The sequence below is a fragment of the Myotis brandtii genome, unplaced genomic scaffold (assembly GCF_000412655.1).
Source record: "Myotis brandtii unplaced genomic scaffold, ASM41265v1 scaffold44, whole genome shotgun sequence".
Taxonomy (NCBI): Eukaryota; Metazoa; Chordata; class Mammalia; order Chiroptera; family Vespertilionidae; genus Myotis; species Myotis brandtii.
In genome coordinates, this window is record NW_005366833.1 from 2,056,036 (window position 1) to 2,077,984 (window position 21,949).

The window sequence follows — 21,949 nt, forward strand, 5'->3', positions numbered from 1 at the left end:
CTCCCCCCCTACACACACACACACACACACACACACACACACACACACACACACACACACTTGCTCTGTATTCCCTTACAAGTCATCCCGATTCTTGGCCTGGATATTGAGACAAAGCCAGACTTTCTTCAAAGAATCGCCTCATTTCCATCTGCTGAGATGCCATGTTCCCCTTCCCCTTCCCAGAGAAAGCACTCTCTCCCCTCACTCCCCGTCCCATCACCACAGTCCCCTCAAGGAAGCAACCTTGTCACTCCATGCCCTGGGGTCTTCTCTAGCTTCCGTCACATTCAGCATAGGGTATGTATTTCTTAGATGGAAATGAGTCCTTCATGAGGTGCCCCAACTTAGTGGTCAGCCCCCACCATCACACACATGGCCTGCCTTCCTCTGCTGCTCGCACACATGGTCCCTGGACCTAACCCGCCTCCTGACATGCCTCTGCTTTTCCACAGGCTGTTCCCTTGCCTTCTCCACTTTGTCCCCATCAACGCCGCTTCAACGTTCAGAAATCAATTCGAATGTCAACTCCACTGAGAAGTCTTTCCTGACCCTGCTTCCCTCACTCACCTCCCCACCCCCAATCCAGTGCCAGGTGCCTCACCCATGACCTCTACAAAATCTAAGAGCATTTGCCAGCTCAGCTCTGTCCCTCTGGATTGAGAGGTCCTTGCAAGCAAGGACTGGGTTTTTCTGTCGTTTTGTTCCAGTACCTTGCCTACTTTCATCGTTTCCAGGGGATAGCAAGCACTCGGAAATGTGTCCAGCAGTCTTACCCCTGAGAACAATCCCAGCATATGTAAGGCATGTACAAGAATGTTTGCAGCACCATGACTTTTATTAGTCCCCAAATAACCATTAGTCCCTGGAAATAACCCAAATGCCTGTTAACTGGAGAGCGGGTACGTAAATCATGGCATTTTAAATCAATCAATCCTATGCAACTATGGGAAGGAAGGAATAAATGCTATGAATGGATTTCACAGACCTAATGTTGCGTGAAAGCCATGACGGAGGCGGGAGTCACCTGTGGTGGGAGCAATCAGGAGAGGAGTTACCCCTGAAGGCACAGGGTACCTGATGGGGCCTCGGGGACCCCAGGAATGCTCCGGGCACTGGCCACGTGAACATGCTCACACTACGGAAACTCGCCCAGCTGTAGATTTATGGTTTGTGTACGGATCTGTATCTCAAACTTGAATAAAGGTTTTAATTGAGCCCAGTTTCCTTTGTGGAACACTTTCTCGTGGCGTTTGGACAGGGGCAGACATGGTGAGTGTGGGTGTGCCTGCTTCCTGGGTGCCCTCCCCCACCCTCACAGCAGTGTCACAAGGCAGAAAGGAGAATTTGTAAAAAGTCAAAAAACTCTCGCTGTATAGAGTTTAGCATTTGCTTTAAGAAACACGCTGCAGGTGCTAATTTGGGTGGTTTGACTTCTCCACTTTAATTTCAGCAAATCACTGCAACTGAATGTCCCTCTTTGCACGGTGGCTTCAGCCTCCTGCTCCTAAGGCTTTCATCGCCAACAGGCATGAGCCTATTGGCCGGGGCACGCCAGCCAAACCTTCCTTCTACTCCGCTGATTCCCATGTCACTGCTGCAGTTTAAAATTGGGGTTTTTCTTCTTGGCACCAGGATTGTGCTTACTAGTAATTATCTAAATTAACGTCTTTCAGCTGCTGAGGGGGGGCGGGTATTCCCCCCTCCAAATTTAAAGGGTCCAGAAACACCAGACTATGGGGTGTTTTTAATAATAGATTTTTCTCTCTAAACAAACAGAGCAATGTGGACACGGAGCCTGGCGGCCCTGGGCTGAAACGGCTGCAGCCTCACCCTGGAGCCCGCCCAGCGCTGCAGGAATCACCAGCTCCGCTCCCACGTTCCCTGACAGAGGCCTTGCAGTGTCTGCACAGATGGGGATTCTGCTGCCACCCTCTCTGTTCACATTTCCTGCACGTTTCTTCCTAAGCATTTGCCCGAAATAGAACCGTGGGTTGGGAGTCGGTGTGGGAATTTAGGGGGGGTGGCAGGGGTTCGGGTAGCTCCCTGTAATTACCACCCAGAGGTAATTCTATTGGCTACCAGGTGGGGAGATTTGGAGGGTGCTCAGCTGTCTCTCCAGGACCAGCACTGGAGTTTCTTCCCGGGGGTGGCTGGGGAGGGCCCACCATGAGGCGGGGCGTTAGTGCCGACCCCGTGCGCAGTGACACAGGCAGGAGCCCCCACCAGCCTTGCCACCAACTTGCCCCATCACCAGGCCTCTGTGCTTTGAGGTCTCTCTTGGCAGGATACTCCCCTCCTCTCTGCCTTTCCTATTGGGTTCCTAAAGGCCACTGTCCCTGCTTCTCTTTGCAAAGTTGAATTATCTCCATCCTTCAGGGTCTAGCTCAGATCCCGCCTCCTTTGTGAAGCCCTCCTGGATGACTTCAGCTAGAGGTGATTTCCCCCAGGGCTGGGTTTTTACAGCCCCTGGTGACTGGACGGTCTAGAGCAGTGATGGCGAACCTATGACACGCGTGCCAGAGGTGACACGCGAACTCATTTTTTTGGTTGATTTTTCTTTGTTAAATGGCATTTAAATATATAAAATAAATATCAAAAATATAAATCTTTGTTTTACTATGGTTGCAAATATCAAAAAATTTCTATATGTGATACGGCACCAGAGTTAAGTTAGGGTTTTTCAAAATGCTGACACGCCGAGCTCAAAAGGTTTGCCATCACTGGTCTAGAGTTAATTGAGAGCAAGAGTAACATTGACAGTACTTTCCATACGCCAGGCACTATTCTTGGCACTTTACTGTATAAGGTCAGGGCCCTTACAATGACTCCATAAAATAGGTGGTATTATCGCTCCCATTTTACAGATGAGGATCCTGAGGCCTGCTGTGATAGCAAAGCTCCCTCATTAGATGAGAAGCCCCATTTACCATTTCTTTTACGGACTTGTCTCTTTCACAGCACAAGGCTCAGGGACTTGCATTGGTAATTGTGCAACTCACACTTGTCCATTTACTTATGTGCTTAATGAGGCTTGAGACCATGAAAATAGAATTTGAGAAGCATTTCTGTTAGTCATATATGCTTCCTTTCCATTTCTGTCTGCATGGGGGACTGTGCATTGGAGTAGATGGGATCAATAAAAACCACAATAATAAAAATAAGTCCTTATTTGGAATGTACGGTGAGCCAGGTACTGTGGTAAGTAGTATACGTTCATTACCCCTGTTGATCTCAGCTTCCCTCCTGCCCCAAAAGGCTCTGAGAGAGGTTACAAAATGCTTGCCAAAGATCAAATGAGTAGATGAAGGCCTTGTAGCAAAGGGAATACAAGTGTAGGAAGTCAAACAAAATCCTGGGTTTAGTTACTACCCAAGAAAGTGTGCCCTAAGGACACTCCTTAGGCGGTGAGCCACAAATTTGGCTGTAGGCTTCCTAGTGTTTATGATTAAAAAAGAAAAAAGACACACAATCAACGAGTCAATGACAACACCCAGGTTGCCTTCAAGGTAAAGACCAATCAGCTGTTTAGATAAAGCACACGTAAATGGTGCACCAAGCCATTTCTCTTACAATCTCGGGCCGGGCCAACCTCATCTTGCTGAAGCGCAGAATAAAGAATCCATTCAAGGAGGAGGCAGACTTATCGGGTGTGGGCATGCAGTGTAATTCAGTTTCACTTAATCTCTCCAAGAGATGGAGGGACTGCACACGTCCAGAAAAATCTCTGTGAATGTTATTTCTCACAACTCGGCTCCACATAACCTGCTCCAGACAATTACCTCCCCGCATTCAACTAAAAGCTGAATAGGTGCTTTGGTGCTCCACCTATCAACATCCTATAAAACTGGCAGGCCCAGGAACAGCCTTCAGAAACCCCGTGTTCCAGGCAATGCCAAGCTTAAAAAACTGAATTTTTGGTGGGGAAAATGCAATTCAAACTTCTTTGTGTGACTTATGATACTTTTCACAATCCAACCTCAGCCTACTTTTTCTGACCTAGTTTATTGTCCCCTCCTCTCCAGCATCTTCTTGCTTCATTTAAATCACGCTTCGGAGAGTCCCATGGACACACTCAGTGCTCTCGCTCACTGAAACCTCATAGATATTTCCTAGGTGCCCCCTCCTCTCCCTTCTCCCCTAACTTCCCTGCCTACTGAGTCTTTCTCTGAATCCTCCCTGGACCCCACCTTATAATTAATCTTACCCTTTAGTAGGTTCCCATAGCACCTTGCTTCTATCATATTTCATTATCCCTTTTATTAGCTTTGCTGATTTTTTTTGCCAAACTGGGCGGATGTGTCTTATTTATCTTTGTTTCCCAGCATTGGGGACATAACCTGACCTGGATCTATTTCACCAAATATTTATTGAACGCTTCCTGTACTGACAGAGAAAGCTGGGACAGTTTCCATCCTGCGATGCTAAGTTAAAAAAACATGACTTACTCCACAGGTGACCCAAATATGCTCCCACTCTTCTCTGAAGCCATCCAGTGCCGGGGCTGACCAGCAGCCCCTGAACAACGGATGAACAGATTACTCAGACACAGTGTGACTGTGAGAGAGAGGGCTGAGGGGCCCCCAGCTCTAGTGGCCAGGGCAGCCTCGATTGCCTGCCTCCTTAGGCTTTATTGGAATTTTTATCTTTAGATACCATCAGTGGGTGAGTAATTGTGGGAATTCACATGTGTTTACATTGTCCTCTAGGCAAGGGCATCCAGGAATTAAGCATAAGGATTCCAGTAAACACCTGGGGATCTGCACGTGCACAGGCTTGTTTGGGAAGGTCAAGGACTAATAGGGGAGTGTCGAAGGCGCCTGCAGTCTCCCCTAAGTTGGGATTCCGATAAACAGGGCAGGCGGCCTTCTACACACTTCCCTTTTCTCAGACTGTCCTCCTCACAACTTTCCAACCAAGTCTCTTGTGCTCCCCAACAATCCAGTCCCGTGCGGATAGAGGACTCGATTTGGCTGGTACAGAAAAGGATGACCCCGTAAATAGGTAGAACCGATCCTACTGAATTCTCTTTTTCCTATCACAGTATATCCTAGATTTGAAAAGCTCCAAAGGAAGCTGCACTTGTGTGTTGCCATTTTTTCCATGTATCTTCTCTTGTTTGTATAACATCTCTTATGCCAAGAACTCTGCAAAAGTGTATTCAGCCTGCGGATGCATCCCTTCATCCACCAATAAAACATATGCCCCTTACATGTAAGACAGAGCAGCCATCCCAGGAGACCATGATAATTTTACAGTAGGGTGGGGTGGGGGGGTTACAGCAGTAGGGGATAAAGCTATCTACTCTTCCATGAGTTCCTGACATGAATAGGAAATATAAGAAGTTACCAAATCTCATTGTCATTCAGAGGAACTTTTTTTTTTTTTTAGTGGAGGCTACAGTTAAGTATTTTGCAAACCTGACCTTGTTCTGTACTTCCAGCGCTTTTAGTCAGCCATCCGTCCCAAAAAACCACAATGTGGACATTCAGAGCCACATAAGCACTACACGAATATGAGGACATTTTCATAAATGGAGTTACAAAAATGCGTTGAGCAATGGAAGCATTTGGATACAGAAATTGGAACCTGCATTTTAAAAGTTACTTTACATCAAATTGCTTATGCATATACATTAACTGGCTCACAAAGTTAGTTTTGCTTTGTTGTTATGTCTCTGCAGAGTAGAATGATACTAGCAACATTTGTTAGAAAACGTTACTTCACTTTCTAGAGCAGGGGTTTTCAACCTGTGGGTCGCGACCCCTTTGGAGGTCGAACGACTCACAGAGGTCGCCTAAGACCATCGAAAAACACATAAATAATTACATATTGTTTTTGTGATTAATCACTATGCTTTAATTATGTTCCATTTGTAACAATGAAAATACATCCTGCATATCAGATATTTACATTACGATTCATAACAGTAGCAAAATTACAGTTATGAAGTAGCAACGAAAATAATTTTATGGTTGGGGGTCACCACAACATGAGGAACTGTATTAAAGGCATTAGGAAGGTTGAGAACCACTGCCTTAAGGAGATGGGTCTCCAATGAACCTGGAGGCACCTGATTGACTGGATGTACCTGATAGGTAAAGCTATCTGGGCGTCAGCCTCCGTGGGGCAGACAAAAGATCTGAATTTCTATTCCTTCTAAGATAACTGATTCATGGGCATGTGTCAGCATCCCAGGAGAGCCTGAAAAAGTTTGGGAAAGGCAACCTTGCTAGTCAACTGGGTGAGATTTTAAAGCCAATGATATTTGGTCGTAAAGACAAATGCAATTTCATTTTATCCAAAGGTTGTGAGCACAGGGGACATTTGGTAACAAAAATACCAAAGTACAAAAGATAAATTTCAAGGGAGAAGTTTTGTAGGTGGAAGCACCAGAGATTGATGTAGTTCAATCCAGATGGTTTTGGATTTTGGTTTGAAGTAACGACAAAGCCACCTGCTGAGAGTGAGGCCCCAGGGACTGGGAAGGGACTGGAGGAAAGCGGTAGTTTGGGGACCTCAGAGAAAGAAGTGGAAGAGGGGACTATCACTAAGGATGGGAGGACGCTGGGTTTAAAGTGCCTCTGGTTCACGTGGTTGTGGTGGTTTTCTACCTGCAGGCAGAAGCCCAGGATAGGAGCTGGGAGTAATAATGAGCATTTACTGAGCATGTGCGAGCATCTTCACACACTGAAGGAGGCAGGATAATACTGGCCTCCCCAAAATGTCCGCATCCTGAGCCCTGGGGCCTACGCCCTGACTGCTGGAGGAAAGTGGTAGTTTGGGGACTTCAGAGAAAGAAGTAGAAAAGGAGACTATCTCTAAGGATGGGAGGACGCTGGGTTTAAGGTGCCTCTGGTTCACGTGGTTGTGGCGGTTTTCTACCTGCAGGCAGAAGCCCAGGATAGGAGCTGGGAGTAATAATGAGCATTTACTGAGCATGTGCGAGCATCTTCACACACTGAGGGAGGCAGGATAATACTGGCCTCCCAAAAATGTCCGCATTCTGATCCCTGGGGCCTACGCCCTGACTATTTGCTACATTACATGGCAAGTGGGCGTTCAGGTCACAGAGGGAATTCAGGTTGCTGACCAGCTAACCTTAAAATGGGGAGATTATCCTATGATCTGGGGAGGGGGGGCACTGTAAGAATAAGGGTTCTTCTATGTGTTAGGAGGACGGCACAAGACCAGAGAGATGTGATGTGAGAAAGACCCAACCTGCCATCGCTGGCTCTGGAGATGCAGGAGGGGCCACGAGTCAAGGAACGGGGGTGTCCTCAAAGCCAGAAAAGGCAAGGGAAGGGAGTCTGCCTCAGAGCCTCCAGGAAGGAAGGCAGCCTGGCCACACCTTGACTTTAGCCCAGGGAGACCCTGTCAGACTTCTGACGCGCAGACACGTAAAATAATACATTTGCATTGTTTCATCTTACACCCGTGTGCTCGCTTGTTAGGTCAACGATATAAAAACATGTATATGTTTTCTTTTCATCCTCACAGTGGTAGTTTACCAGGCGGGCAATCTGGGGAGCTGATCCCGGTTATGGACCTGGACATTGTCAGGGAGGTGGGAGCAAAACTTGAGGAGGGAACGTTACCATCTTACAAGACATGGGCCTCAAGGGAAGGCTCTGTAATATTTTTTAGGTGAGGAACAACGGTCCACTTCTGATGGCCCAGAGGGTTTAAGAGATTCTGAAGACTTGGGGTTCTCAAACCTTCCATCTGGATGCCCCCACCCCAGGTTTCAGGGTCCTATGCTTACCCTGTCAAGGCCCTGACTTTCCATACGAGATCTGATGGGGCTGCATATTCATCCTTCTCTGTCATTTGACTCACAATCAGGTCCTGAGCCTGATTTTCAGCCCAATCTGCTTCTTGAGCCCATAGCAGAGGGGGTGGTCTCTTGAAGAGCCACGAGGGAGGCCTTTGGGGTAGCATATTATGCCCTGAATTAGTGGTTGATGAAGCTGAGCCTGCCAACTCCACAGTCCTTATAATTGCTCTTGGTACCATGCCTCTCAAGTGTGAGCAAGTTTGTGACTGCCAGTATCCCATCCCACTTGGCCCCAGAGGAGATTCTTAGTAATTGTGATATCGCATGTCAAGCGATAACACTACTTCCCTCCTGCCACGGGAACCATTTCTAGAAGCATCTGCTACATCTCAGATTAAAAATAATTCTGCTTCAAAGTCAACACAAAATACCCAGGAATACAGAAGCCAGGACTCCTAGGTATATGCCAATTTGCTTGTGTTTTACAAGCTAAATGATACAGTTAGTAACTAAAAGATTCCCAAATAGTTTCCAGCAGTCAATGAAGTTGAGGAAGTCAAATCAGTATTGTGACTAAAACGTGATGTTCTACCTTTGCCTTCCTTGTAGTGACTTTTTTTAAATGCTCATTTCTACTCTGGTTTGCCTCATTTTTCTCGTGTTTATCATACTAGAACTTTGTCGCTACTCTTGTGGATACATCAATTGATAAGAAGGAATATCGTAGCCCTAGCTGGGTTGGCTCAGTGGATAGAGCGTTGGCCTGTGGACTGAAGGGTCCTGGGTTTGATTCCAGCCAAGGCACATGCCCGGGTTGCAGACTCGATCCCCAGTAGGGGGCGTGCAGGAGGCAGCCTCTCAATGATTCCCTCTCATCATTGATGTTTCTATCTCTCTCTCCCTCTCCTTTCCTCTCTGAAATCATATATATATATGGAATATAGTAAACCCACATGCAGCATTACTGCAAGTTTCAAGGGGCCAAGCACAGTGACTTCTGCATCCTCTGTCCCTCCTTCCCCTCATGTCCCTGTCCTTAGGATAATTTACAATTAGAAAACCAGGATTCCATGCCCAGTTTGTCACTTGCTGCCTCTGTTGGCCTGCCTAAACAGTTGTTCTCCTGTCTCACACAGGGATACTCAGAAATACGCTTGGCATCATCCTGCTCTCCGCCCTGCTCACGCTTCTCCTGTCATGCCGTGTTGAGTTTCTGCGCCATGCCACGCTCTTTCCCCTTGCAGGGGTTCTGTGCCTGCTTTTCCTCTGCCTAAGAGGCCCTTCCTGCTGCTCTCCAGATACCTGGCTTCCCATTCCTTAGGTCTCAGCTTAAATGTCACTTCACTTAAATCCTAGGGAGTCCTTCCCTGTCTGTTCTGTCTAGAGTAATCACCACATAAATGCTACCATTCCTGAACACTATTTCCTTTATAACACATGTAGCATTCTGTAATTATTTTATGTGTGTACATAATTTGTGGTCTGTACACCTAGCTATAATGAGACCTTAAAACGCAGTGCTTCTTCGGGGCTTGGCACAAAATAGATTCTTAATAAATATTTGTTAGTTAAAAAAAAAACACAACACATGTGCATCTATGTCATTAAACTTGAGTGTATTAATGATGCAGTACAGGTGAAAAACATTTAAATTGTATTTTATCTGTACCAAACTCTACATGCAAATCTATTTCATAATGTTCAAAACTGTTCCATATTGGATTAATGATTTGATGCTACACCAAAAATATCATTACCTTTTAACGTTATAAATTTTTATTGTATTGCAATGTTTCAAATGCTCATGTCCATAACTCCTGCAATATTTTCATGAAATGTGTCAGTTATTTTATCCTTAGTAAATAAATTATGTGCCAAATTTGAGTTGTGAAAGAATGACATATTTAGAGAACTCCAAGTGTGTGAATGGTTATACGTAAAGGGGGGAATTACCTTCCCCTTTATCCACCAGTCAAATTGTTCATTCTCCGCTGATGCTCCAGTTATGTGGAAAAGGTCAAGTAGGACTAAAACAAATACACCTCTGAACCGCCAATCACAGAGGTTCCCAGCAGCCTTGAGCCCTGACCTAATTGAGCATTGGATTTGCATGAAAATAAGACACTTGCCACTGTCACATGCTTTGCATCTATAATCAGCAAAATATGAGGCTTAAAGTTCAGGTTCAGATTGGCATTCTCTAACATGCTGGAGGAAGTGGATCGTGACCTTTCAAAGCCACAAACAATCGCTTACTGTCCATTTCTTCTCAGCCACCTGGAACGTCAAATCAAGAAGCACCTTTGGAAGCCTCAGAGTTTGAGTTGCAAAGTGACACCCAAGTCATCTAGCGATTGCATGTAGAGCGGGGCAAGGGGAAATTAATCAAGCAGTGCGTTTTTAAACGAGAAATCTGGCTTGCATCTTTTCTATGCAAGCGGAGTCTGCGGTGGAGAAAACTTATGTTGGAACCTTTTCCAGCCCAGCTGGCGTGGCTCAGTGGTTGAGCGTTGGCCTGTGAACCAGGAAGTCACAGTTCGATTCCTGGTCAGGGCACATGCCCGGGTTGTGGGCTCAGTCCCCAGTGGGGGGCATGAAGGAGGCAGCCGATCAATGACTCTCTCTCATCATTGATGTTTCTGTCTCTCTCTCCCTCTCCTTTTCTTTCTGAAATTAATAAAGATATATTTTTTAAAAAGGAAAAGAAAACCTTTTCCAGAAAGGAAATCCTTTGTGACTACAATCCTTTCAGCAGGGTCATCAATAGAAATACATAGAATGGCCATGCTGGTCTCTAAAGCACATGAAGTTTCTAGGATCAGTTGCAAGTTCATCTCCATGTAACAGTGTCCTGGCTCTCATGGGAACAAGGCTGGCTTCTCATATTTGATTTAACGATTTTCCCAAACTACACTCTCCTAGGTTATCCCCATAGGAACATAAGGCACAGGATATAATTCACAGACTCAATAATTGGCCGGATGCCTTTGAGTTTCATGGCTTCCCATTTCACATGGGGTCCAGACAGGAAAGAACACTATGGGCTATCACATTTTGATGATCTGCAATATGCCAGGTGCTACTGCATATATTATCTCATTCAGCCCTCTCCCTCGCATACTAAGCTTTTTCTCAATGTTGGTGGCAAGGAAATTGAGACAAATCACCAATGGTAAGCACCAGAGCACGAATACAAACCCATCTCCAATAGGCTCCAAGGCTCACGCTCTTTCCACTACACGACCTGCCTCGCACTTGGAGTCTATGAAATGTCATCCTACTCTCCCCATCAGTGTTAAGGCCAGTGCTTGCTAGCAGGGCAGCTTGGGCCACTGGCCTCCAAAGAATGCGCCCTATTTTTTCATCTGAATTCGGCTCCCTGGAGAGTTTCCTCTCAGTGCCTCCCAGCAGTCTCTATCGGTCAAGGTGGCAGTACCGCTAGGAAAAGCCAAGCTGAGTCTGCTTCCATCAGCGCTGACTGTCAGCAACTGAAGCTGGTTCCATGAACACCATACCCCGGACCTTCTCCAGCAGGGACTCCCCGCAGCAGCAGTTGCTCTCACAAGTAGTGGCTCTCCATTGTAGCTCCCCGAAGTTGCCTCCTTGCCAACCCTGCCTTCCCTCCTAGCCTTGAGACTCCCTGGTGGCAAATCATCCACATAGTCCTTCATGGGCTTTCCAGGCTCAGGTAGCTTTGGCTGCCCACGAGGCGATTATAAATAAAAGCCACACAGCTCTTTGGAGGAAATTTGTGATTTCTTTGCAAATTTCTACTCAGTCATACTTTTGGCTGCCCCCTCAGCCCTGTCTTACTTCGCTTGAGGCCAGAAAGTACTCAGCCTTCTCTTAATCTCCAAAGGGGACTACTCCCTAAGGAGACAGGGCTAAGGAACAATGTTCTTCTAGAAGTACTGGATTCGGGTTTGTATAAATGTGAAATGCGGCAAAAGTCTTAGACTCCCTCTTCTTGGAGCACAGGAGCATCTAAACAAAGCAAGACCCCAGGAGAGCCCAAGAAATGCTTTAGCACTTCCAAGTAGATTACTCAAAGGCAATACTATTCGCAATCCAGTCTAATGCAGGTCACATACTAGACTTTTCTCTTTCTCTTTCCTATGATAATTTGATCTCTTCTAACTTGAGAGAAAACTTTTATTTGATTAAATCATCTCTGGGTACCAACAGATTTTTCTGTTGCCTTTTACTGTTTACTTTCTGGATTAGAGATGAATAGGCTTTAATTCCCCCATTTCCTCATCTTTTTGCAATTTGATTTCTTCCCCAAAACTCTAATATTCTTGGACTCTAATATAGGCCATCCCAACAATACGCCTACGTCCTCATTTTCCTTGCCATCTCAGGGCCCTCTCACTGGCCTTCAGCCCCAGCAGAGCTTCTAGCCAAAGCCAGCACCACCTTACTGGTCACATGAGAAAGGCAGTCCTCCAGTTCTTAGTCAATCACCATCAACCACCAGCTACGCCCCAGCTAACACTGCACAGAACAGAGACAAGCCTTCCTGGCAGAGCCCTGCCCAAAGGGAAGATTTAAAAGAAAAAGAAAAAATACACACGGCTATTGTTTTAAGCCACCGTTTTCACTAAACCATATGACTCTAATCCTAAAGGCTCTGACCCTCCTCTGATTCCCTCTGTACTGCTCATCTGTCATTCCACGACACTGTCTTGAGTTAGAAGTTGTTTTTTCATGTGTTTAGAGAATGTATTACCAGCCTGATTATTATCTCCTTGGAGACAGGTATCTTGTAAAACATTTGCCTTTCAGCACAGTGGCTTTCTGGGCTCTATAAATACTTCTTTGTTAATTAAATCAGAGACTACGTGTTCTATAAGATAAAATTATTTCTTAGTATGCCAGTCCTTCAAGCACAAGACATGGTGCACAGCAGATATATTAAAACCTACCCAGACAATGAGTAGAGAAGCCCAGTGACATTTAAGATACTAAAATATCTGCATTCTAAAAAATGCATATAGCCACCAATTCCTCAATCCCCTAAAGTGATTTTTTGAATCTACACTGCAACTTGATCAACTAAATCAGCGGTTCTCAACCTGTGGGTCGCTACCCCTTTGGGGGTCGAATGACCCTTTCACAGGGGTCGCCTAAGACCATCGGAAAACACTTATATAATTACATATTGTTTTTGTGATTAATCACTATGCTTAAATTATGTTCAATTTGTAACAATGAAATGGGGGGTCACCACAACATGAGGAACTGTATTAAATGGTTGCAGCATTAGGAAGGCTGAGAACCACTGATCTAAATCTTGGAGTTTTTCTAAAATTTCAAATCACACTAGCCCCTCATCACTCAACATATTATTTGATTAATGAATTACAACACAAATGAAGCAAGTTTGCAGTTAGTGAGCTACAAATAGTGATAATTATTATATACCAATAGACTAATAGCCAAGTTGGTGAGATTCAGGTTTGTCCTAATGTTTTGCATTTATACAAATTTGTTTCCTTTTTCCTAATCAGTTCCACTTAAAGATAGAGAGAGAGGACTTCCAGGATAGCAGTAGAAGGAGCTTTGCAACCTCACTTCCCAACAAAATAACCTTAACTGGTAAAAATCAACAAGGATTTAAAATCTCTGAAAAAAAATAAGTAAAAAAATAAAATCTCTGTAAACTGCCTAAGGCAGTGGTCGGCAAACTCATTAGTCAACAGAGCCAAATATCAACAGTACGATTGAAATTTCTTTTGAGAGCCAAATTTTTTAAACTTAAACTATATAGGTAGGTACATTGTTATTAACTTAATTAGGGTACTCCAAAGGCCTGGGAAGAGCCACACTCAAGGGGCCAAAGACTTGCATGTGGCTCGCGAGTCGCAGTTTGCCGACCAAGGGCCTAAGGGAATGCAACAAATGAAAAAATATTTATTCAAGAAAATCCACTAAATCTTGACAAGAACAATAAGAGCCTATGTCACTTAAGTCATGATCTACTCCCTCCCTTGCCCCTCTACCCCCAGATCAGCATGATAGAAGCTTCGCTCCAGAGAGAGATCCTCTCCCCCAAGCTGCCAATCAGCTGCTTTAGTATCTTCCTGGCATGAGCAGACACCAACACTGCTCAGCCTCCCTAGCTGCCTGTTGCAGAGGCTAATTTCTAGGCAAAGGTGGCCAAGGGGTCAGGGGCTCCTTTCCTGCACCCAGCCCCACTCAGAGCCCCACTGGTTCTATCCCAGGTAAAGGAGTCAGATAATTACTCTCACCACATTCTGATCATAGAGGGGGTATTCCACATGGGAAAGGCAAGCTAAGAAGATCAGAGGCCCCTGCCCAGTGGAGAGAGAGAGAGAGAGAGAGAGAGAGAGAGAGAGAGAGAGAGAGAGAGAGAGAGAGAGAGAGAGAGAGAGAGAGAGAGAGAGAGAGAGAGAGAGAGAGATTTCAGAGAGGAAGGGAGAGGGAGAGAGAGATAGAAACATCAATGATGAGAGAGAGAGTCACTGATCGGTTGCCTCCTGCATGCCCCCCACTGGAGATTGAGCCCGCAACTCTGGCAGATGCCCTTGACCAGTATCGAACCCAGGACCCTTCAATCTGCAGGCCAACACTCTATTCACTGAGCCAAACTGGGTAGGGCAAGAATGGTTCTCTAAGAGAGGTGGATCATTGCCTCTGCTCCCAGATCCAAAGCGGTGGCTGAGGTTTTATCTAGAATGAGAAGAAGCCCAAAAAATGTAGGATGTTGAAGCTCTCCAACCCCCCCCCCTTAAAGTGAATTTATTTGGAACAGAATGTGGGGGAATTTAATCCTAAGGCATTCTAAAGAATGATGGAGATTTTGGTTGTAAACAGTTAAGAGGACATTGGTTGCTGGATTGCCAAAGAGAACTAGGTAAAGAGATAACCACCAAGATGAGCCTTTCTGGAGTTAGGAAAGAACCCTCAAAGATTAGCCTGGTGAAGTGACCCAAATTTCATTGAACCCAACTGTGGAATAATGTATGTACAAGGACATTATTAAAAACAATAAAGTAATTGGCCAGCAATTAGTGGAGCCCAACAACTGGGTATGACATCAAGGAAATAGTCAAAGAGAGCCCTGCTAAAACCAGTCATCCCAGGTGACTGCCCATGACAAATGCTGTACCCTTTCAAGAATGACATCAGAGGCTTCAAACTTCTTGAGAAATAGACTTCACTACAACATTTCAGCCAAATTATTAAACAAATAAACACGAAATAACAGCAACAAGCCTGAAGAAAAATCAGTAGCCAGAGTTGCTACAATATATTATCAAAAATGTTCCATTTTCAACAAAAAATATGAGATATGCAACAAAGTAAAACGTTGTGACACGTGCAAGGGGGGTGGGGGAGGAGAGGGAGCAGGCAACAGAAATTGCCTTCACAGATTTCACAGAAGCCATTGTACTACGTTGAAAGAACTAAAGGAAATCATGCTTTAAAAAGGAAAGAAAGGTATGATGATAATGTCTCAGCAGAGAATAATAATAAAGAGATAGAAATTATAAAAATGAACCAAGTGGAAATTCCAGAGTTGAAAATACAGTAACTGAAATGAAAAATCCACTCAAGGGACCCAACAGTAGATGTGAACGGGCAGGAGAAAACAAGCAATGACCTTGAGGGTAGGTGGATACCAGTTACGTAACCCAAATGAGAGATACAAGAATGAAGAGACCTGGCTGGGTTGACTCAGTGATAGAGCATCAGCCTGGGGATTGAAGGGTCCCAGGTTCGATTTCAGTCAAAGGCACATGCCCAGGTTGAGGGCTTGGTCCCCAGTAGGGGGCATGCAGGAGACAGCTGATTAATGATTCTCTTTCATCATTAATGTTTCTATCTCTCTATCCCTCTTCCTCCCTCTCTGAATCAATAAAAAATATATTTTTTAAAAAAGAATGAAGAAACACGAACAGTGCCTCAGAGAAATGTGAGACATCATTAAGAGCACCAACACATGCAGAATGGGACTACCAGGATGAGAGGAGAAAAGGGAGTATAGAAAAATTATTCAATAAAATTATGGGTAGAGCAATTTTCAAGATGGATGCAGAATAGGTGGAATCTACACTCACCTCCTCCCGGTGGTGTTTCAGGATTCTTAGGATATAGTCCCAGAAGTGGGATCACTGGGAAAAAGGGCAGTTCCATTTTTAATTTTTTGAGGAAGCTCCATACTGTTTTCCACAGTGGCTGCACCAGTCTGCATTCCCACCAACAGTGCACCAGGGTTTAATTTGTATAAAATATATTCAAATATTATTCTGTTATTAAAATACTAGAGGCCCGGTGCACAAAAATTTGTGCACTCAGGGTGTCCCTCAGCCCAGCCTGCACCCTCTCACAGTCTGGGACCCCTTGGGGGATGTCCACCTGCTGGCTTAGGCCCAGTCCCCGGATACTGGTGAGCCTAGGTGGGTTGTGGCGTCACGGGGTGGAAGACAACATCAATGCAGGCTCTTGTGATTAAAGAAACAGGGTCAGGATGGGATCGCCACCTCTGCCCTAGCTCAGAGGGAATTTCCAGGTGGTCCTTCCTGCCCCACCTTGATCAGGAGGCAAATTTTCCTTCCTGATCATCACCCCACAGAGCGACGAAGGCCTTATGAGCATCTAGGATTTTCTCTAGTGGCTTGTCTATAGGAGATGGGTCTATGTGAAACTGAGGTGGGGTCTAGGCAGAGTCTCACAGGTAACAATAAACTTCACTTCCATCCGATGCTCAGCTGTCTGTGGGTGGCCCCGAGTTTATGGGACTCCCATAATGGCAGAAGAGGGACATCTTGGCCTGGTGCAGAGGTAACTTCCTCATAGCTTCTCAGTGCATGAAAGGTACCTACTTCCTTACCACAGTCCTCAGCTTCTCTTCCCTTCCCCCACCATGGTGAGTCTCAAATACTGAGATAGCTTATTCTGCTAGCTTCAATCAAAGCCTCTCTGTACCATCGACCCACTGATGAGTAGTAAAACACTCTCATAGATTAATACTTGGGTATGCAGATTTTACCTCTCACAATTAGGAAATATCAACTTAAATGTTAAGAAAACAAACAAGGTTCCTTCGTATAGGATTTCTCAGAGGCTTCAATATGCCTATGAGCCTTAACTAGCCTTAAAGTTCACAGCATTTCCCAAACTTATTTGGCCAGGAGTTGTTCACAGAGCATCTCATGAACCTAATGTTCTATAAAACACACTGTTGCCCAGCCCATTCATTTTACTCACGGGAACATTGGGGTCCAAGGAGGCTAAGTGACTTGCTTAAGTTATTGACAGAGCCAGAACTTGAACCCAGATCCCCCATCCGGCAGGGACCCTTTGCTCAATGGCAGCACAATGGTCCCGGGTGTGCCTGGGATGGACAGCTTATGAATTATGTGAATCTGTTTTTTGTTATTCAGATGGGTGTCATCCTCCTTCAATGTCTAAACCAGAGGGAAAGTTTGTATCATTCCCATGATCTGGAACTGTCAACTAGTAGGAGAAGCAGCTAACTAAACATAAGGAGAAAATGAGTTAATACCTCAGCCTGCTGGGTGTGACAGAGGTGGCTAGCTATACAGCAAAACATCATGCTCCACCCACCCCATGGAGGTATGTACAGATCTAACTATTCAGGCAGGTTTGGCCATGTGACAAGTTCTCACTAATGGGCTCACAATTTTTTTATTAAACTTATTGGGGTGACATTGGTTAACAAAATTATATAGGTTGCAAGTGTACAATTCTCTGATATATCATCTGTGTATTGTATTGTATGTCCACCACTCAAAGTCAAATCTCCTTCCATTACCATAAACTCAGCCCCCTCTACTTTTTACTTTCTCCACTCTCTCTTGCCCCTTCTACTAACTGGATACTGAGAACACTGGGACCCTAGGGAATACAGCAGAAGGAGGTCTGTTTCTAAACCTGCATGAGGAGAGAAGCCACAGGCTTACTTGGGGAAACTCTTACATGAGCAAGAAGTAAACTATTATGACAAACCACTGATGTTCTAGGTTGGATACAGTTCACATTGCCCTAGTTAATATGCTGAACGATGAAAGAAAATATGGGGCAAAAGAAGAGATGATATAATGGATTCGGAAATTTGGGGGCACAGAATCACTCCATCTCAACTGGGAAGAGCATGGAACAGAGCAGGGACTGAGGGTGCTGGCACAGGTGCAGCATCCCTGGCACCATGCTTTCCCCACCCACCTTTATCCAATCACTAGACCACAGCACCGCCCTAAGCATTCTTCGGAGCATCTACTTCTGTCCCACTGTTACCATCTCTTGGCTGGATTACTCCAGAAACTCTCTAGTTCTATATTCCATTAGCTGCCCTCCTCGCCTGCCCATCACGAATGCATTCTCCCTGCTGTGTGCAGGATCATCTTTGTGATACCCACATTGAATTACGCTCACCTTCACCAGACAGATGAACCCCCTTCAGTTAATTCTCAATGTGATTCCAATAAAGTCCGAACTCCTCTGTACGATATGTGCGGCCCTGCGTGACATAGCCTTCTTTTCAGCTCTTGCCTCCCCTGTCTTTGGACTCTATTCTCTAGCCATTCTGAACTTTGGGCCCCTGAATGGGTCTTGCCTCTGAGCCATCACGTAGAATACTCCCACTTCCTGAAATGTCCTGCTCCTTTTCTCGCCTCCCCTCCTCAGCCTTGCCCTGGCCCTTCTAATAGCTTGTCTCTCACTCTACTTAGCTGTCACCTTTTCTGGGATGGCTTCCCTGATGCTCTCACACCACATTAGCTTCCTATTTTCTGTTTGTCCTCAGTACCTTGTCCATGCTCCTCACAGGACTGCCATGCTCTAATGGTATGCCTATCAGTAACCCCCACTAAGCACTTCTCAGGTGCTTGGCACAGAGAAGGTGCTGGAAAAATATTTCTTGTAGGAATGAATGAGGAAGAAAGGGGGGATGGATGCCCGTTCTGTAAAAGCCTAGGTAAAGAAAAAGGTTTACATAGGCAGTAAGCAAGGTAATTAAATAGGAGTGGAAATAGAATCACTTTTTTCTATACATTTATTGAACTCTGCTCCATAAAAGTCTTAAAATGGTATCCCAAAGTTGCTGTATTCGACCGATATACAGGATTTGATGAATTGATTTCATGTATTTATGTATTAATGTGAGCAGACAGGGCAGCGTATCTCACTCATGCTCTGCAAGCCAGGACGTGAAGAACTGGCTGTTCGGTCTCAAGGGATGGAGCGCTCACAGGGTTAAGATCTTGGCTCTGAAGTCAAGGATGTCTGGGCCGAGTCCTGCTGTAAGACTTATCAGCCATGTGACCTTGGGCAACGGAATACTGTTTCTAAAGTCCTTAGCACGGTGTCTGGTACATAATAAAAGCTCAACAACTAGTAGCAATAATTAGTAACATTATAGGGAGGGGGAAAAGTAGGCTTACAGTTGTGAGTATGTAAAACAGAGTTTATTCTTGTAATTATTGTATTATTTTCCAGACGAACACCTGTGAGCCTACTTTTGCCCCACGCTGTATTTGCTACAAAAATTAATATTAATTTTATCATTCTCCTGCCCTGCCGGGTCATGTCTAAGGCATCACCGTGGGTTTGTACACTGTGAGCAGGAAACATAACCAACAAAGACCAGCCCTATGAGGTCACCAGGGAGGACCTCATTCTCCTCACTGGACAGACAAGAAAACCCACAGGCAGCAGGGTGAGGAGACCTGCTCCTAGTCACGTAGCTGGCAAGGGCAGAGCCACCACTCAACCCAGAACTCCTGATGCCAGCTCTTTCCACTACACTGCACAGCCTCTGGGCATCCGCATGTCCAGGTGCTGCCGGCTTCCAAGTGTGTAAGATCAAATAGGACTTAGGAGCCCTAAATTGCACCCTGGGACTGACTGTTCCCCTCACCCCATTCATAGGTACTTGGGATTGCAGGCCCCTGGGGCATCGAGCTCAGGCTGTCGTGCGGGGATGTGTCTCCTCGCCCCAGGCTGCTCACTGCCACAGGGACAGGTCCGCTCCTATGGAGAAGCAGAGTGTCCTTTCACCCCCACCCCACCCCCAGGACTGGGCTGGCAATGCCAGCTGCCCCCTGCCCTGCAGAAGCCAGATGCAACTCAGGGAGACTGAACGCAAGCACCACTTGAGCGAACACCAGGACGTGCTAAGGCTCTCGTCTGGCTCTCAGTGCAAACTGCCAAAGCAGGTCCTATGCAAAGGGCTCCATCAGACAGTACAAGCTCATAGGACCTGAGGCATATCTTAGTCCCAACTGTGTATTCTGCAGGAGAGGGAAGTTGGGCATAGAAATGGGCAGGAACAATGTTCAGGCTTTGGTGGTGGGGTGGGGTGGGACCCCCGGAGTCCCGTTCCACTATCCTTCCTATCACACCCACCTACGTGTCTCTGGAGCATCACTGCAATTGGATAACCCCCATGGAGACAAACTGCCTCAGGTACAGAAACCTGCTTAGGACACAGCATTACGGGAGCCATTATTCACCGAGGCCATCTTTAGTGACAGGAACACCTCCTGGGATGGGACGGTTGGAGGGGAGGGGGGAGCCTGGGGACCTTGAGTAACAGAAGCCCCGAGAGAGGCCATAGAGAGCGGTGGGTCATTCTAGAGCGGTGCTTTTCAGTGTACAGAGGAATGAGCCAGAGGGCTGACACATTCATTACAATCTGTGAGTTCAGCCAAAAGGCCAGACCAGGGAGTGACCACCAGCCACCCAGTCACCAGGGTAGCTCTGGAGTGATACTGGAGAATGAACACTGCCCGAGGCACCTGCCCACCCTAACCTAATGCCCTTCATAGGGGGAAGGGAAGTCTTAAGGAGGCCAAGATGGGCGGGTCAGTCCGGGAAGCTCTGATGTGTTCAAAACCCCACAGGCGTCTCAGAACCTCCAGGGGGTCCCTGAACCAGGATTTGCTCTAGTCAGACAGATAGAGGACATATCAAGTACTCTGTTCTTCAGTGTCTGATCTTCCAGACCCACTCTCAGTCCTAAGCCAGGGACAGGCAACACCCCCAAATCAGGGGCGGTACGACAGTGCCATGCCGGAGGACTGAGGTCTGTCCCCAGCAGGCAACCATTCACAGGAAACTGAGAGCTCAGAATGGATTGAAGGAAGATTACCACATCTTGTGACCATATTAAATTCCATCCCATGCAAGGCAGCAGAAAGCGGTTTTTTAAATTCTTAAGCCTCCGTTGTCCTCCTTGGCACCCAGTACATAGAAGAGACTGAATAAATATATGACAAATGTCTAGGTAAATGAATGAATGAAGAAATGAATGAATGAATGAATGAATGAAGTGAGCGTTTGAGTTAATGAGTAAGTGAATGAACTATCTAGGTAGAAAATAATTGTGGAATTACACAAGGGAACTGCAGAACCTTGATGATGCATGCATAAATTTGCACAAATTCTACCCTGGAGAAAGAAGTCATTGTTTATGGAATTCCTATCAACACAGCATCTCCTCTTCTGTTCTTTACTCTCCTGCACTTTAGAGAACCAGAAACTTTTAAATTAACTGTTCTGTTCTCTGAACATTTGGGCAGGATGAAAATAACTTTTGGGCCCGGCCGGTATGGCTCAGTGATTGAACACCAACCTATGCACCAAGAGGTCGCTGGCTCCATTCCTGGTGAGGGCACATGCCCGGGTTGTGGGTTTGATTCCCAGTCAAGAGTGTTCAGGAAGCAGCTGATTGATGTTTCTCATCAATGTTTCTCTCTCCCTCTGTCTTTCTCTTTCCCTCCCTCTCTCTCTAAAAATCAATAAAAACATATTTTAAAAAATAACTTTTTCGTGTTATTTCTCCATTTTTTAAATTTTATTTATTTGTTTATTTTTTTTTAGCCAGTTGAATATCTGTTCTCAATCCAGAGCCCAACTGAGGTATTTTTCACTTAAACTCTTTTGGTGTCTTCTTGTCTGTTGCTACCGCCTGGTCTTGTCACCACAACATTCTTTAACACCCCGGTAGGGAAAAGGCAGACTGGCAGGATGAAGCAGGGTGGGTACTTGGGTGGCAGACAGCCTGGGCCCTGGAATCCTGTGTCTACCACCTAACCAAGTAGCTGTGGATGCGGTACCCACCTCTGGATAATAATGGAACTTACCCTGTGAATATGACTAGAAGTCTTCATGCAGGATGGCATT

The 21,949-nt window shown here is 45.7% G+C and overlaps 1 long non-coding RNA gene across 2 annotated transcripts in view; it reads left to right on the forward strand.

The window, feature by feature from the left end:
* The window catches only part of LOC102251042, a 15,464-nt gene extending 5,321 nt beyond the window's left edge, over positions 1 to 10,143 (forward strand). The window contains exon 4 of one of the 2 annotated variants that reach the window (XR_001363734.1): positions 8,914 to 10,143. This is a non-coding gene — a long non-coding RNA (uncharacterized LOC102251042). Of the gene's footprint in view, positions 1 to 455; positions 1,292 to 8,913 lie in introns of those variants that run through there. The other variant, XR_314067.2, reaches the window with a different exon arrangement.
* The last annotated feature ends 11,806 nt before the right edge of the window (positions 10,144 to 21,949 follow it).